The sequence below is a fragment of the Equus przewalskii genome, chromosome 2, assembly GCF_037783145.1.
Source record: "Equus przewalskii isolate Varuska chromosome 2, EquPr2, whole genome shotgun sequence".
Classification (NCBI taxonomy): domain Eukaryota; kingdom Metazoa; phylum Chordata; class Mammalia; order Perissodactyla; family Equidae; genus Equus; species Equus przewalskii.
In genome coordinates, this window is record NC_091832.1 from 85,295,519 (window position 1) to 85,309,476 (window position 13,958).

The 13,958-nt window shown below is 40.5% G+C and overlaps 1 long non-coding RNA gene across 1 annotated transcript in view; it reads left to right on the forward strand.

Moving 5' to 3' along the window:
• The window catches only part of LOC139082063 (uncharacterized), a 41,478-nt gene that overhangs the window by 21,861 nt on the left and 5,659 nt on the right, over positions 1-13,958 (forward strand). The gene's annotated exons all lie outside the window — the stretch shown is intronic.

Consider the following 13,958-nt stretch of genomic DNA (forward strand, 5'->3'; position numbering starts at 1 on the left):
ATAAATATCTACTTCTCAGTTAGATATACAAATGTGTCCTGTGTTATAATTGTCATTTTCTGAGGGGAGGCACTATACTATTCTTTACCTACATTGTATCAGTTGATCTGCGCAAAAATGCGGAAAGGTAGGCAGTTTTTCATTTTACGGATGAGAAAACAGATTCAACTGGTTAAGTAATTTGCCCGAGCTCATTGAGATAGTGGTAGAGCTGGGATTCTAAGCTTGATCTCTGACTCCAAAGGTGCTGCTAAGCATTTGACCTGTCAGGTAGCACCTGCCACCTGAGAGTTCTGGCTAATGACCATAGGGACAAGAAGGCCTGCGGTATGTATTGAGTACAACCAGCCAGGATTCTCACAGAGGCACTGAGGGAATGTTATCTTCCCCATTGTCCTCTGTCCTAGCAAAAGTCGAGAGCTTGATTTCTGCATCCCTCTTCCAAATCTTTAACATCCAATTTTACAACCTAGCCTCTTTTAATACAAAGTGCTTTTTTTTTGGTGGTTGTTGAGGAGGATTAGCCCTTAGCTAGCATCTGCTGCCAATCCTCCTCTTTGCTGAGGAAGACTGGCCTTGAGCTAACATCCCTGCCCATCTTTCTCTACCTTTTTTTATATGTGGGACGCCTGTCACAGCCTGGCTTCTCAAGCGGTGCGTATGTCCGTACCTGGGATCCAAACCAGTGAACCCCAGGATGCAGAATCTGCGAACTTAACTGCTGCGCCGCCAGCTGGCCCCAAACTGCTTTCTTAAATGGAAATAAGCCTTTTGTCTCTGTTTCCTGAACTAACCTACAAAATTGAAATAGTGGTTCTTTAACTTCCTGATCGCTAAATTAATGCTTACTTCATTGTTAAATTTCGGAAAATAGAAGAATAAAGAATAGAAAAGTAACCCTTACTCTACAACCAAGTATAACCACTACTTACTTTTTTGGTACACAATATAGTCTTCCTTGGATATACTGCATACATTGTCTCTGTGCTTTCAGCCACGCTGTCATTGCCACGTATAATAATCTTCCCTGTTCTTTCTCATGGGAAAACCTTTTTCACCTAATTTGTGAAACCTTCCTTGATGTTTTTCACCCCTGTATCCTTACGGCACTCATGTTGTGTTATAATCATTTATTTCTTTCTTTCTGTCTTTTTAGACTGAGTTCCTAGGAGCAAGGTAAAGTTCTAGAACCATTGGAATAAAGCAAGGGAGGGAAGAAACCAGAATATCAGATGTATAAATGGTTTCCCACACCACTTGTGAGCGAGGGTTCATCTATAGTGAAGTTTCTGCAGATCAGAGAAATGAGAAAAAATATATATATAGTGAATTGTTCATTTAGTCAAGCTTACTCACTCTTAAAGATTGTGCTTTATTCTGAAACTGTCCATTGTATTTCTTTTTTGTGATGATAGCTACAGAGTAGTTGTTTTCTAAATGTTCTTGCTTTGGTGAATAAAAAGTTTGTGACTTTATTTGCTCCCATTTGGTTTATTTCTGAAATTTTCTTGGCCCTTGAAATCCTGAAGTTTAGTAATCTCTGAGATAGGAAATGGCCACTGATTTCCGCAATCATAATACTGGCGGGATCCTAATCTACCGGCTTTACTTGCTATGGGTATTCTCTGTATTCTTTCTGGATATGACTTAGCCTAAGCCTGAGGGTGGATCTGAGCTTGACAGCATTTGGAAAATAAGAAATGGTTATAACTGGCAGATGGTTATAGGGTCAAAAGCAAGCTCTTACTCATTCCTGATGCAATTTATGTAGATAAAATGAAGTTTCTGCTTGTTACTATATCACATGAAAATAGGTAGATGGAATTTTGCCATCCATGGAGGATATGTTTGGATTAGTCTGACTTAAAATAATAGATTAATGAAATTCACTTTGAAGGATCTTGGGAAGTAGGCACTGTTAACCCTTTGGCATATATTTCCATATCTCTATATATGTATGTCCATCGTGGTTTTAAAACATGGCTGCAACTTCTTTGATACTCTTCCCATAAAATGATCGACTTTGTGTCCCTTCCTCTTAAATCTGGGTGGGCTTATGACTGATTTGACCAATAGTATATAGTGAAAGTGATCATAGTCACCATATGTAACTTCAGCGGTCAGGTCATAAAAGGCCATGCCACTCCACCTCATCTGTTGGAACACTTACTTTTGGAGTGTTTAGCCATCATGTAAGAAGTCTGACTACCTGAGGCCGGTGTGCTGTGAAAAAGCCCAAGACACACAGAGAGGCCTCTTGAAGCTATGCTGATTGACAGTCACAGCTGAGCCCAGCCCTCAACTTAGCCCAGCTCAGATGTCAGTCATGTGAGTGGAGAAACAAATTCCAGCTCCCAGCCATTGGAGTCACCCTTCAGCCGTTTGAGTCTTCCCAGCTGAGGCCCTAGACTGTGGATCAGAGCCATCCTGCTCTACCTTGAGTTAATTCCTAATGGACAGGAAAATAATCAGTAACTAATCTATAGAAAAGAGAGATAAGGTGACCTTTACTTGAGCCAGGCTGAGGACCATAATCCAGGAAGGCAGTCTCCACAAAGGAAGAAAGTGTTCCAGAGAAGCATGGTTTTCAGTACAGTTTTATACCTTTTTAGAACAAAGAAATATTTAACATGCCCGGGATACATATTCATCAAAGTTTCAAGGAGATATTCAGTGGCAAATTAGCAGGTCAACATGACCCTGTGTCTGGGAAAAGGAACTTATCTTCAGGAGTACTGTTATGGGCATTACCCATACTGGTGTTGTAGGAGGGGAAATATGCATTCTTATCTTCAAAGAGTGAATTCTTTTACTTTGAGGTGTTGTTTAATGCATTCTTTAATGGTTAATGCAGATGTACAATGTATGTTTGATAGGCCATAAGTCAGGCTTCATTTCAGGCCAGAATAGCTACCCCATATATACTTCATTTGTGAAAATTTCATGTGAATAACCTGGAGAATCCATGAGCTCAAGAGAATTAGAAGAAAAGACGCAGACTGAGAGAAAATATTTGCAAAAGATGCATTTGATAAAGACATCTAAAGTATACAAAGAACCCTTAAAACTCAACAGTAGGAAAACAAAACTCAAAAAATAAGCCAAGGACCTTAACAGACCTTGCTAAAGGAGACATATAGATGGCAAATAAGCAGATGAAAAGATGCTCCACATGATGTGTCATCAAGGAAATGCAAATTAAAACAATGGCATATGACAATCATGCATTGCTGGTGGGAATGCAAAATGGTACAGCTACTTTGGAAAACAGTTTGACGATTTCTTACAAAATGAAACACATTCTAACCATATGACCCAGCAATCACACTACTTCCTATTTACCCGAAGGACCTAAAAATTTATGTCCACACAAAAACCCGCACACAGATGTTTATAGCCGCTTTATTCATAATTGCCAAAACTTGAGAGCAACCAAGATGTCCTTCAGTAGATAAATGGATTAATAAACTGTGATTTGGGGCTGGCCTGGTGGTACAGCAGTTACGTTTGTGTGCTCTGCTTCAGTGGCCCAGGGTTCGCCAGTTCACATCCCGGGCGTGGACCTATGTACCACTTATCAAGCCATTCTGTGGCAGGCATCCCACATAACAAATAGAGGAAGATGGGCACAGATGTTAGCTCAGGGCCAGTCTTCCTCAGCAAAAAAAAAAAAAAGAAAGAAAGAAAGAAAAGAGGGGGATTGGATGTTAGCTCAGAGCTAATCTTCCAAAAAAAATAAAAATAAAAATTAAAAAAAAACGACTGTGGTACATTCAGACAATGGAATATTATTCAGTGCTAAAAAGAATTGAGCTATCAGGCTATGAAAAGACATGGAAGAACTTAATTGCATATCACTAAGTGAAAGAAGCCAATCTGAAAAGGCTACATCTGTATGCTTCCAACTATATGACATTCTAGAAAAGGCAAAATTATAGCGACAATAAAAAGATCAGTGGTTGCCAGATTGTTGGGTGGTGGGGGTTAGGGATGAATAGGCAGAGCACAGAGGATTTTTAGGGCAGTGGAAATATTATATATGATATTATAATGATGAATATACATCATTAAACTTTTGTCCAAACCTATAGAATGTACAACACCAAGAGTGAACCCTAAGTTAAACTATGGACTTTGGGTGATTATGGTGTGTCAGTTTGGTTCATCTTTGGTAAAAAATGTATCATTCTGGTGAATGATGCTGATAATGGCAGAGGCTGCATGTGTGGGGGTGGGGGGTATATAGGAATTATCTGTACCTTTCTCTCAGTTTTGTTGTAAACCTAAAACTCTAAAAAAATACAGCCTTAAAAAAAAAAAAAGAATCTAGAGCATAATGAAATGATCTTTTTACTTCACTAAGTTTAGGGTTGGTTGTTATGCATCTGTTCCAGTGAATAGATAACTGAAATAATGTCTTTCGTCTATGTGTTTATATAGTCTCTACCTAATCTGAAAGAGGCTTCTTGTTTAGAGTGATTTTATTGCCTAAAGCTGACTTTGAGCTCAGATAAGGTGACTTGAGTTTTTCTCTTTTAGGAACATGTTGCCTTCAGAATCTGAGATTGGGCTAACCGATCAAAGAGTTAGTGAATTTTAGATTTAAAGTTTGCAAGAATGCAGGAAAGAGATCTAAGCAGATCTTAATAGTTTGCTTAATTTTGTAATGTGTCATTTTCTCTCCTCCCCCAAAATGGGAGGGAGAATGGTCTACTATGCACCAAATGAGTGGGGAAGAAAATAAAAGGGGTACAAGCTATAATATCAAACTTTCAGATCTGAAGTTTGAAACTGAGTATTTTTGCCCATTAAGTTTCAGCTTTACCTACTACGTCTTTCAGACTGCATTTAAGCTTCATTGATTATTCCTCTCTACCCGCTGTATACCTCTCTAAATCTATAACAGCCAAAGCTGTCGATACTTGTAGTTATCACCATATCTCTATATGTCTGCTTGTATATATTTATATACATTCTACTTCATCTTAAAGAGACTCCTCTCAAATACTTTTTGGTAGATAAATACTATAGTTCCATTTATAAATTTTGGTAGATGTAATAAATATATTAAATATGAAAATACATTTAGCATGTTCATGTTGAAATAAAAAGGAATTATGACTTGGGAAATTTTTTGAGTATTTCATGTCATTTTGTTCATTCTGTTTAGTGGGCCTTCTGATTCAGAAAAAACTATAGCCTGCAACCCAATTGTGGTCTGCAGTCTGTTTCTGTATGGCCCAAGAGCTAGGAACAGTTTTGTTTTTTTTTTTAAAGATTTTATTTTTTTCCTTTTTCTCCCCAAAGCCCCCCAGTACATAGGTGTATATTCTTCGTTGTGGGTCCTTCTAGTTGTGGCATGTGGGACGCTGCCTCAGCATGGTTTGATGAGCAGTGCCACGTCCGCGCCCAGAATTCGAACCAACAAAACACTGGGCCGCCTGCAGTGGAGTGCGCGAACTTAACCACTCGGCCATGGGGCCAGCCCCGCTAGGAACAGTTTTTATATTTCTTTTTTTTGTGGTAAAATACACATAACATAAAATTTACCATTTTAACCATTTTTAAGTGTACAATTCAATGGCGTTAAGTACATTCATATTGTTGTGCAACCATCACCACTATCCATCTCTGGAACCTTTTCATCATCCCAAACTCGAACTCTGTGCTCATTAAACACAACTCCCTACTCCCCTTTCCCCCGAGTCCCTGGTACCCGCTACTCTACTTTCTGTCTCTATGGATTTGTTCTAAGTACTTCATAGAAGTGGAGTCACACATATTTGTCTGACAAATAGAAATGGCAAGCAATAGGATATATTGGAGTATATGAGGAAGCCATTTGGTGTAAACCTAATTCAACCTGACCTTGTTTTTCCAAAAGGGCCTGACCCGTGGCTCTTGAGCGTGCATTATATATCTGCTTTAGACATTTCCTATGACAAGAACAAAGGCCCTTGAGATAAAGGTGCAACTTCCCTCCCCCTCCCAATGTTGGCATTTCCTTAAAGATTAAGCATCTTTCCTTAGGCTAGGAACTGATTGCTGCGCTCACCTGTGACTACCCAGCTCAAGACAACAAACCTGTCCCTCTGCTGTGTCCACCGAGACAGCAGACCCACCTGCTGTTTCCATCAATTGCTGTGCCGACAGAGCAGTCTCCAGACTATTGTAAAAGGGACATTTCAATCATATGTGAAACATCCTGTTTGGGGGTATATAACCACTCTGTATACCTCACTTCTTTGGTGCCCTTTCTTCCTTTGGGAAGAAAGGCCCTGGGCCATGGTCTTCACATTTTAGCTCAGAATAAACTCTCCCAAATTTTCATTTATAGATTGGTTATTTTCATTGACATGTTCTTTTGCATCTGGTGTATTTCACTTAGTACAATGTTTATATGAGAATTGATGAGAATTTCCTTCTTTTTTAAGGCTGAATAATATATTCCATTGTATGTATATATCATGTTATTTATCCATTTATATGTCTATGGGCATTTGGGTTTCCACCTTTTGCTTATTGTGAATAATGCTACTATGAATATTGGTGTATGTACCTGGAGGATGAGCTATGGATGTGATTCTTCTCCATTGCTTTTGACTCTGCCCACAGAGCCCTCCTTTCAATCCCCACTGGTGTCCAATGCTGCTAGGTACTTTGGTGTTGATAAATAAATGGCAAGCAATAGGATATACTGGAGTGTATGAAGAAGCCATTTGGTGTAAAACTGACTCAGCCTGAACTTGTTTTTCCAGAAAGGACTAATGTGGCCCTTGACCATGCATTGTATATATGCTGTATATAAGTATTTACTATGTCCCAAAGACAAGAACAATACCCTTAAAGATAAGGATGTAACTTCCCCGACATTGGCATTTCCTTAAGGATAAGGATCTCTCCCTAGGCTAGGAATTGATTGCAGGCCTGCTGCATTCACCTTGTGACCACCCAGTTCGAGACTACAGCCCTGCCACCTGCTGCGTTCATCAATTGCTGTGTGAAAAGCTGTGCCAGCAAAGCAATCTCGTGACTATTGTAAAAGGGACATTCCAATCATATGTGATACCTGCTCTTTAGTGGTATATAACCACTCTGCCAACCCCCACTTCTTTGGAGTGCTCCATTCCATTGTGAAAGGACTCTGCTGGACTATATGGTCCTCAGATCTGGCTCAGAATAAACTCACCCCAATTTTGATTTGTAGATTGGTTATGGATTATTTTCGCCAAGAGTGTACAAGGGGAAATGGGGAGTTTTTATTTCATGGGTATAGAGTTTCACTTTTGCAAGATGTGAAAAGATCTCAAGATTGCTTGACAACAATGTGCATATACCCACTGCTTTTAATTTGGCTTGTACATTTTTAGGGTCGTAAAAAAAATTAAGAATATTTAAAAATATTTACTATCTAGCCTTCTACAGAAAAAGCTTGCCAAGCCCTAATTTAGAGTAAATTCTAAAACTTTGATAATGGGCTCTTATGTAGTTGCTGAATGAATCTTAACCTAAAGTCTGTTCATTTTTTCACTTGGAAAATATTTAAATTTTAGTAGGCTTTCTCACACTAAATATTTGGGGAGGTCTAGTTGCTCAGTCTGCAAACCAACACCGAAAAATCATGATTGTTTTTGTTAGTAAGTCAGAGTAAGAATCACTGATTTAAAAGCAAGATTTACTGATTTTATAGGGATCCTGCAGTAAATTCAGAGTAATAAGAGCCAGGATGGGGTGAAAGAAAAGGCCCTACCATGTATAATTAGGTGTGTAGAGGCTGGAGGTGCTGTCGTTTCCATTTTGGATCTGCTTTTCTGATTCTACTCTGAGCAGGCTATGTCCTTCGAACCCTAGAACTCCCTAAGGCAGATATTCCCAAGCTTTCTAGTTTCTTGGCACCCTTAGAATCTTAGTAATTTTTTTTTTAAAGATTGGCACCAGAGCTAACAACTGTTGCCAATCTTCTTTTTTTTCCTGCTTTTTTTTTTCTCCCCAAATCCCCCCAGTTCATAGTTGTACATTTTTAGTTGTGGGTCCCTCTAGTTGTGGCATGTGGGACGCTGCCTCAACGTGGCATAACGAGCGGTGCCATGTCCACTCCCAGGTTCCAAACCCTGAGCTGCCAAAGTAGAGCACACGAACTTAACCACTCAGCCACAGGACCGGCCCCTCAGTAATTTTTCATGGTGTCCTTGAGCCAAAGAAATATATAATAGTTCTGTGTATTAAGTAATTATGTCCAAACAACCTAATCATAGATATTCATATAATGTCTGACAATTGCTTCTGTGTTCCTTTCAAAAATTTAAAATATCCCACGGTGCCTCTGTGAGTTCGCTCCAGAGCCCTGGGGCCCCTCAGCACACAGTTTGGGAGTTGCAGTCCCAGGGTCTTTTACCTGTGTTTCTGACTTGGACTTGCCCCGTCCTTGGCCTTACTTCTTTTTTAATCCCAGATACTGCTCCCCGCATTTCCAGGGCTTGCCTACTAATTTCTGATGGCTATCTTTGCTTATAGATTTAATTTTTACATTCTTGATTCAGGTTTATTCCCCTAGTACATTAACTTTTATTGGATTTTCTTTATAAAGGCTCTTTGTTTAAACTACTGAAATAAATATTTAAATGAATAGAACATTTGCCCTTGTCTTCAAAAGTGTGTTACTAGAATTACTGGGTAAATGACTATAAGGCTCTCCAGTTTCCTCCCAAGGAAGGTGATAAAGTATCTTAAGCCACCTGATAATCCTTAGTAGTGTGTGTTGTCCTTTGTCAGTCAAGTGAAGAAGATACTGTGAATGGTTCAAACAACTTGCATAGTAAATAATAAATTACCTTTTCTATAAATTATTACTCACTGGATGATCTTTCCTGTAATTCTGTCTGGTGGGGAAGTTTTTTTTTCTCCTTATCTCCATTGATGTTTTATTTTCAGGTTGATTTAAGTGATATTTCTGTAATATCAAGTTACAGGCTTAAAAAGAATGAAAAACCTGGGACTGGCCCCTTGGCTGAGTGGTTAAGTTCTCGCGCTCTGCTTCTGTGGCCCAGGGTTTCACCAGTTCGGATCCTGGGCACGGACATAGCACCGCTTATCACGCTGTGCTGAGGCAGCGTCCCACATAGCACAACCAGAAGGACCTACAATGAGAATATACAACTATGTACTGGGGGGCTTTGGGGAGAAGAAGAAGAAGAAGAAGAAAAGAATGAAAAATCTTAATAACTAAGTAACAGATTCAAAGCTAGATAATTCAGAAGATTTGGGAGAGATGCTATTTCTGATTAAGAAGAAGATTCTGTGCATTATAAAAAATGTGAGAGAGGACAAATATTTTTATACTGAGACAAATTATTTTAGGATTAAAAAATTGATAGGTCATTTATTTGAACATCAGATGCTAGACTTTGGTGATCCCCATAGAAAGAAGGCTTTGACTTGCATGAGGTAAGGAGAATTTAGGGGGGAATTTTGTCCCAGTGTGGAAGAATAATTTTCTTCTTCAGATGTGAGGCGAGCTCTCTGTGGAGCTTGAGTTTTCTCTCTTACTTTTCTCACACGTTTCAGGCTGTCGATTGCCCCTGTGTAAACGTAAACTGAGGAGCACATGTCCTGTGTGGTTTGACACAGGTAGGATATGGGGTGGGGTGAGAATTAACTCCTCTCCTGCACTACACAATGAGCGTTCTGTGCACCCATAGCTCTGAAGGGAATCCCCAGGCTTGGGCGATGTAATCAGTGCTTCTATTTTTATATCGTCTTTAGTAGGTAGAGGTAGAACTAGACAGTTTTTGCTTCTGTAGTGTAAATCCTATCATCTGTGCTTTCCAATTTTCTCATTTGGGAAAGGAGAGGAAAACAGGAGAGCAGTGTCTTTCTTTTCTTCCTTCTTGCTTAACAGTCTCCTTAGAACCCTTTTTAAGTCAGGATATGAGTCATGCAATTGTCCCAGAACTAAGCTTTTCCACTCCCCCTATTCTCAGGGACCCTGGCTTTGTAATCAGTGTCCCCAGGAAGGAAGACTTAAGTAGAAAAAGTACCTTGCTTGATGTATTTTCTGCTGCTGCCATAACAAATGACCACAAACTTAATGGCTTAGGTCATATATATTTATTTATTATCTCACAGTTTTGAAGGTCCGAAGTCTGACATGGACCTCCATGAGCTAAAACCCAGGAGTTGGCAGGGTGACACTCCTTTCTGAAGGCTCTAGGGAGAATCTCTTTCGTTGCTCATTCAAGCCATTGGCAGAATAAAGTCCCTTGAAGTTGTAGGACTAAGGATCCCGTTTCCTTGCTGGCTTTGAGCTGAGGGCTGTCCACACCCTGTGGAGGATGTCCACATTCCTTGATTCCTCGTCTTCTTCCTCCACCTTCAAAGCCAGCAACAGTGAGTGAGTCCCTTTCAAGAGTTGCCTCTTTTTCCTTCATCTGACACTTTTAAGGACCCATGTGATTAGACTGAGCCCTCCCAGATGATCCAAAATAATCTCATCTGAAAGTCATTAACCTTAACGACATCTGCAAAATCCCTTCTGCCATGCAAGGTAACGTAGTCACAGGCTCTGGAATTAGGACATGGACATCTTTGGGGGGCCATTTTTCTGCCTACCACACCTGGTGGTGTTAAAAAAAATGACCTGACACTGGAACAAACATTCCTCAACTTTCAATCATTCCACAGCTGTCAGTTTTGTACATTGCACATTAATATTTAGAGCTCCCTTCCTATGGTGAATTCAGACTTTCCTATATCCACTGCTAAGTATTTGGGGACAATTTTTTCACGATATATATTTATATAGAATAAGGGGAGGAAAACGGTTAAAGGGGGATATGGAGATGAGGGAAAGTTTTATTTTCCCTCCAAAATGGAAGAAAACAACAACTTGTGAGCATATTTATAAGTGCTGATGGAAAGCAACCAGTAGAGAAGGAGAGCTGCCTATGGCAGACTGGAAGTTATCCCTCCACATGGGTTCTTCCTGTTTGCTATAGTAAAAGAATTTTAGCTAGTCATGTGACCACCCAGCTAGAAACTACGTTTCTCAAACCCCCTTGTAGCTAAAGTTCTAAATAGTGATTAGGTTCCTCCAGCAATGCCCTCTCCAATACTTAGAAGGCAGAATGAGGTGTCCAGCACAGCTGCGGTCTTGTAGCAGCATTCCAGGGTTCATTGTGAAGAACCTAGTGGCAGTGGCTCCTTCTTGATTTGACTCTTTAAACCCTGTTCTTAGCAACCAGCTTGCTACCAACTTATCATACTCTGTAGAAAGTCTGGAGGACACTCTCTTCACCAAGCAATGGGGAAATTGGCAAGAGGGCATCTGCGTGGTGGCTGTCTTCTGACATCCGGAGAAGATAGCAGGAGATGCTACAAAACTTGCATTTCCTGATTACAGTGGGAAATGGAAGTCTAGAGGGGTAGAGGCTAGGTGGTAGAGTTTAACTGACAAAGACAAGTTTAGATGCAATTAGTACACTGAATCACAGAGAAGGAATAGTAATAGGAGTGTTTTGAAATAAATGAGCAGCTTGCTTACATTCTTCTTTACATAGTAGAAGGAATACTTCATGATCTTCTGGGAAGAAACTAACTAGACACCACTGTTAGGATTCATGCATTCTTACTGGGTTGCCAGAACTAAGCCAAGTGTATAGACCTGAAGCCCCTCAAAAGAGGTGGAGGCCGAGAGCCTTTGAAGAAGAACCCTGCAGTACAGCCATGGGTGTATATGGTGGATTTCCTCCCAAGCCTTCCACAGAGTGACCTGGAGCTATTTACCCAGGGGACTGTGCACTGGAGAAAGGGAAATACCTAAAACTTCTGGGAACTATTACACACTGGCTATAGTCTTACACTGATCCTCAGAGACCCAAAACACTACAATAGTCCATGCAAGTAAGGGCTTATGAATGTCAGGTGTTAGGTGAAGTCTTGGCCTAAATTCATGTAACAGTGCATCTAATGGGACTGCAGACCCATCCTGTGTTTGTTACTCCAGTGCCAGGACATATGGTGGGAATACATACACATACACATATACTTGGTAACTAGCAGAGTACAATTCTGGTTCCCTGTCCCGTGGAGTGAGAGCTATTTATTGTGAAAGGAAAGGTCATCTAGAGTCTCTGACACTCTTCCCACACAATATACCAATGGTAAATGGTAAGCAACACTCCCGACAGGATTGTAGAAATTACTGCTGCCACAAAAACTTTGAGAGAAGCAGGGATAGTGATTCCTACTATATTTGCATGAAACTTTCCTGTTTGACCAGAGCAAAAGCCTGAAGGGCCTTGGAAAATGACAAATTATTGCAAACCTAATCAGATTATGATATTAGTTGCAGCTATAGATAGAGTATATTCACTGGAACAAATCACCGCCCCAGCACTTGACATGCAATACCGACCTGGCAAATGTATCCTTTTCCAACCCAATCAGTAGGCAAAATCAGAAGCGTTTACATAGCAGAGACAAAGAGATATCTTTATTGTGTTTTATGAAACATCACATTGATGCTTTATATTGATTATTACATTGTTAATTAGACCTAGTGAGCAGGAAGTAGAAAATATATACACCAGGGGGTGGGAGATAAACTCTGTGATAGTTCAAGGCTGTGTCACTTTGGTAAAGTTTCAAGGGGTTCATTGGTTTGGGGCATATTAGGAAGTCTCTACAGAGAGAGACAAGTGGCGGCACCTTGCGCCATCCACCACAAAGAAAGAGGCACAGTGTTTGATGAACCTTTTTGGATTTTGGCGACAATATACACACATTTGGGCATGCTGCACTAACCCGTTTATGAGATATACCGTAAGCTGGTAGTTTTAAGTGGGTCCTGGAACAAGAATGAGCTCTCGAGCAGGTCCAGGCTGGGACGCAGCCTGACATGCCCCTTGGGCCTTATGTTGTAGCAGACCTGATGGCACTGGAAGTGTGCATGGCAGCAGAGATGCTGTTTGGAGACTTGGGCAAACCCCAGAGCAAACGAGGACTTGGAGGAAGTTCATGCTATAAGTATTTTTCATTTGAAAAGCAGCTGTTAGCTTGCTACTGGGTCCTGATAGAAACTGAACATCTGACTTTGGGTCTCCAAGTGACTAGACAACCTAAACCACCCTTCAGAAACTAGCTATTATTATCTGATCGCTGAACCATAACACTGGGCATGCCCAGTAGCATTCCAGTATAAAACAGAAGTGGTAATTGCAAGACCTGGCCCTAGCAGGTCCAGAAGGCACCAATAAACTGAACAAGCAAAAGGCTCAGACTCATGTCTTACTGTGGGGTGATATCAATTCAGACATAACTCCCACCTGAAATCTAAAACATTAGTTACTATGGGTGCTTTACACGTAAGATGTAGGGAGTTGAGAGAAAAGAAACAACCAAATAATGTAAAACATAGCTGCTATAATCCTCCCAATTGAAGATTTCAGGAACTCTGGTTCTGGGTGGTTGTTCAGGAGAGATGAAGGGAGTATGGGTAGCCAAATGGGCTGTCCATTAGGGTGCATGAATAGTTCATGATACTGTAGCTCTTCATGACTGGGGCAGCCCTAAATGATGTGGGTGTGTTGCCAACACATCCAATTTTCCTCTCCTTCCAGGACCCTGAAAGGTTACCCTTTGCTGTCCCCCCTTGCAGGAGGGACCATGTGGTTCTGGACAACAGGTTATGAGGGGAAGTCATGTGTGTCACTTCCAGGCTGAAATATTTAATTGCTGGTGTAAGATCCTCTAGCGCTTTGTTCCTTTACTTCAGCAAAGCTTGCTAACTGGAGCAGCTGGAATGATTCTAGATAACTGAATCCTAGACTCAATGGAGCCACACTAAATGAAGTCAAGGTGCTAAAATTTCTTTGGCATAATGTGGAGAGAGGAATTTAAAGACTTTGGAACTAGGGATGCTGGAGTGGATTTTTCATGTGTAGTCCATTCAAGCTCCGATT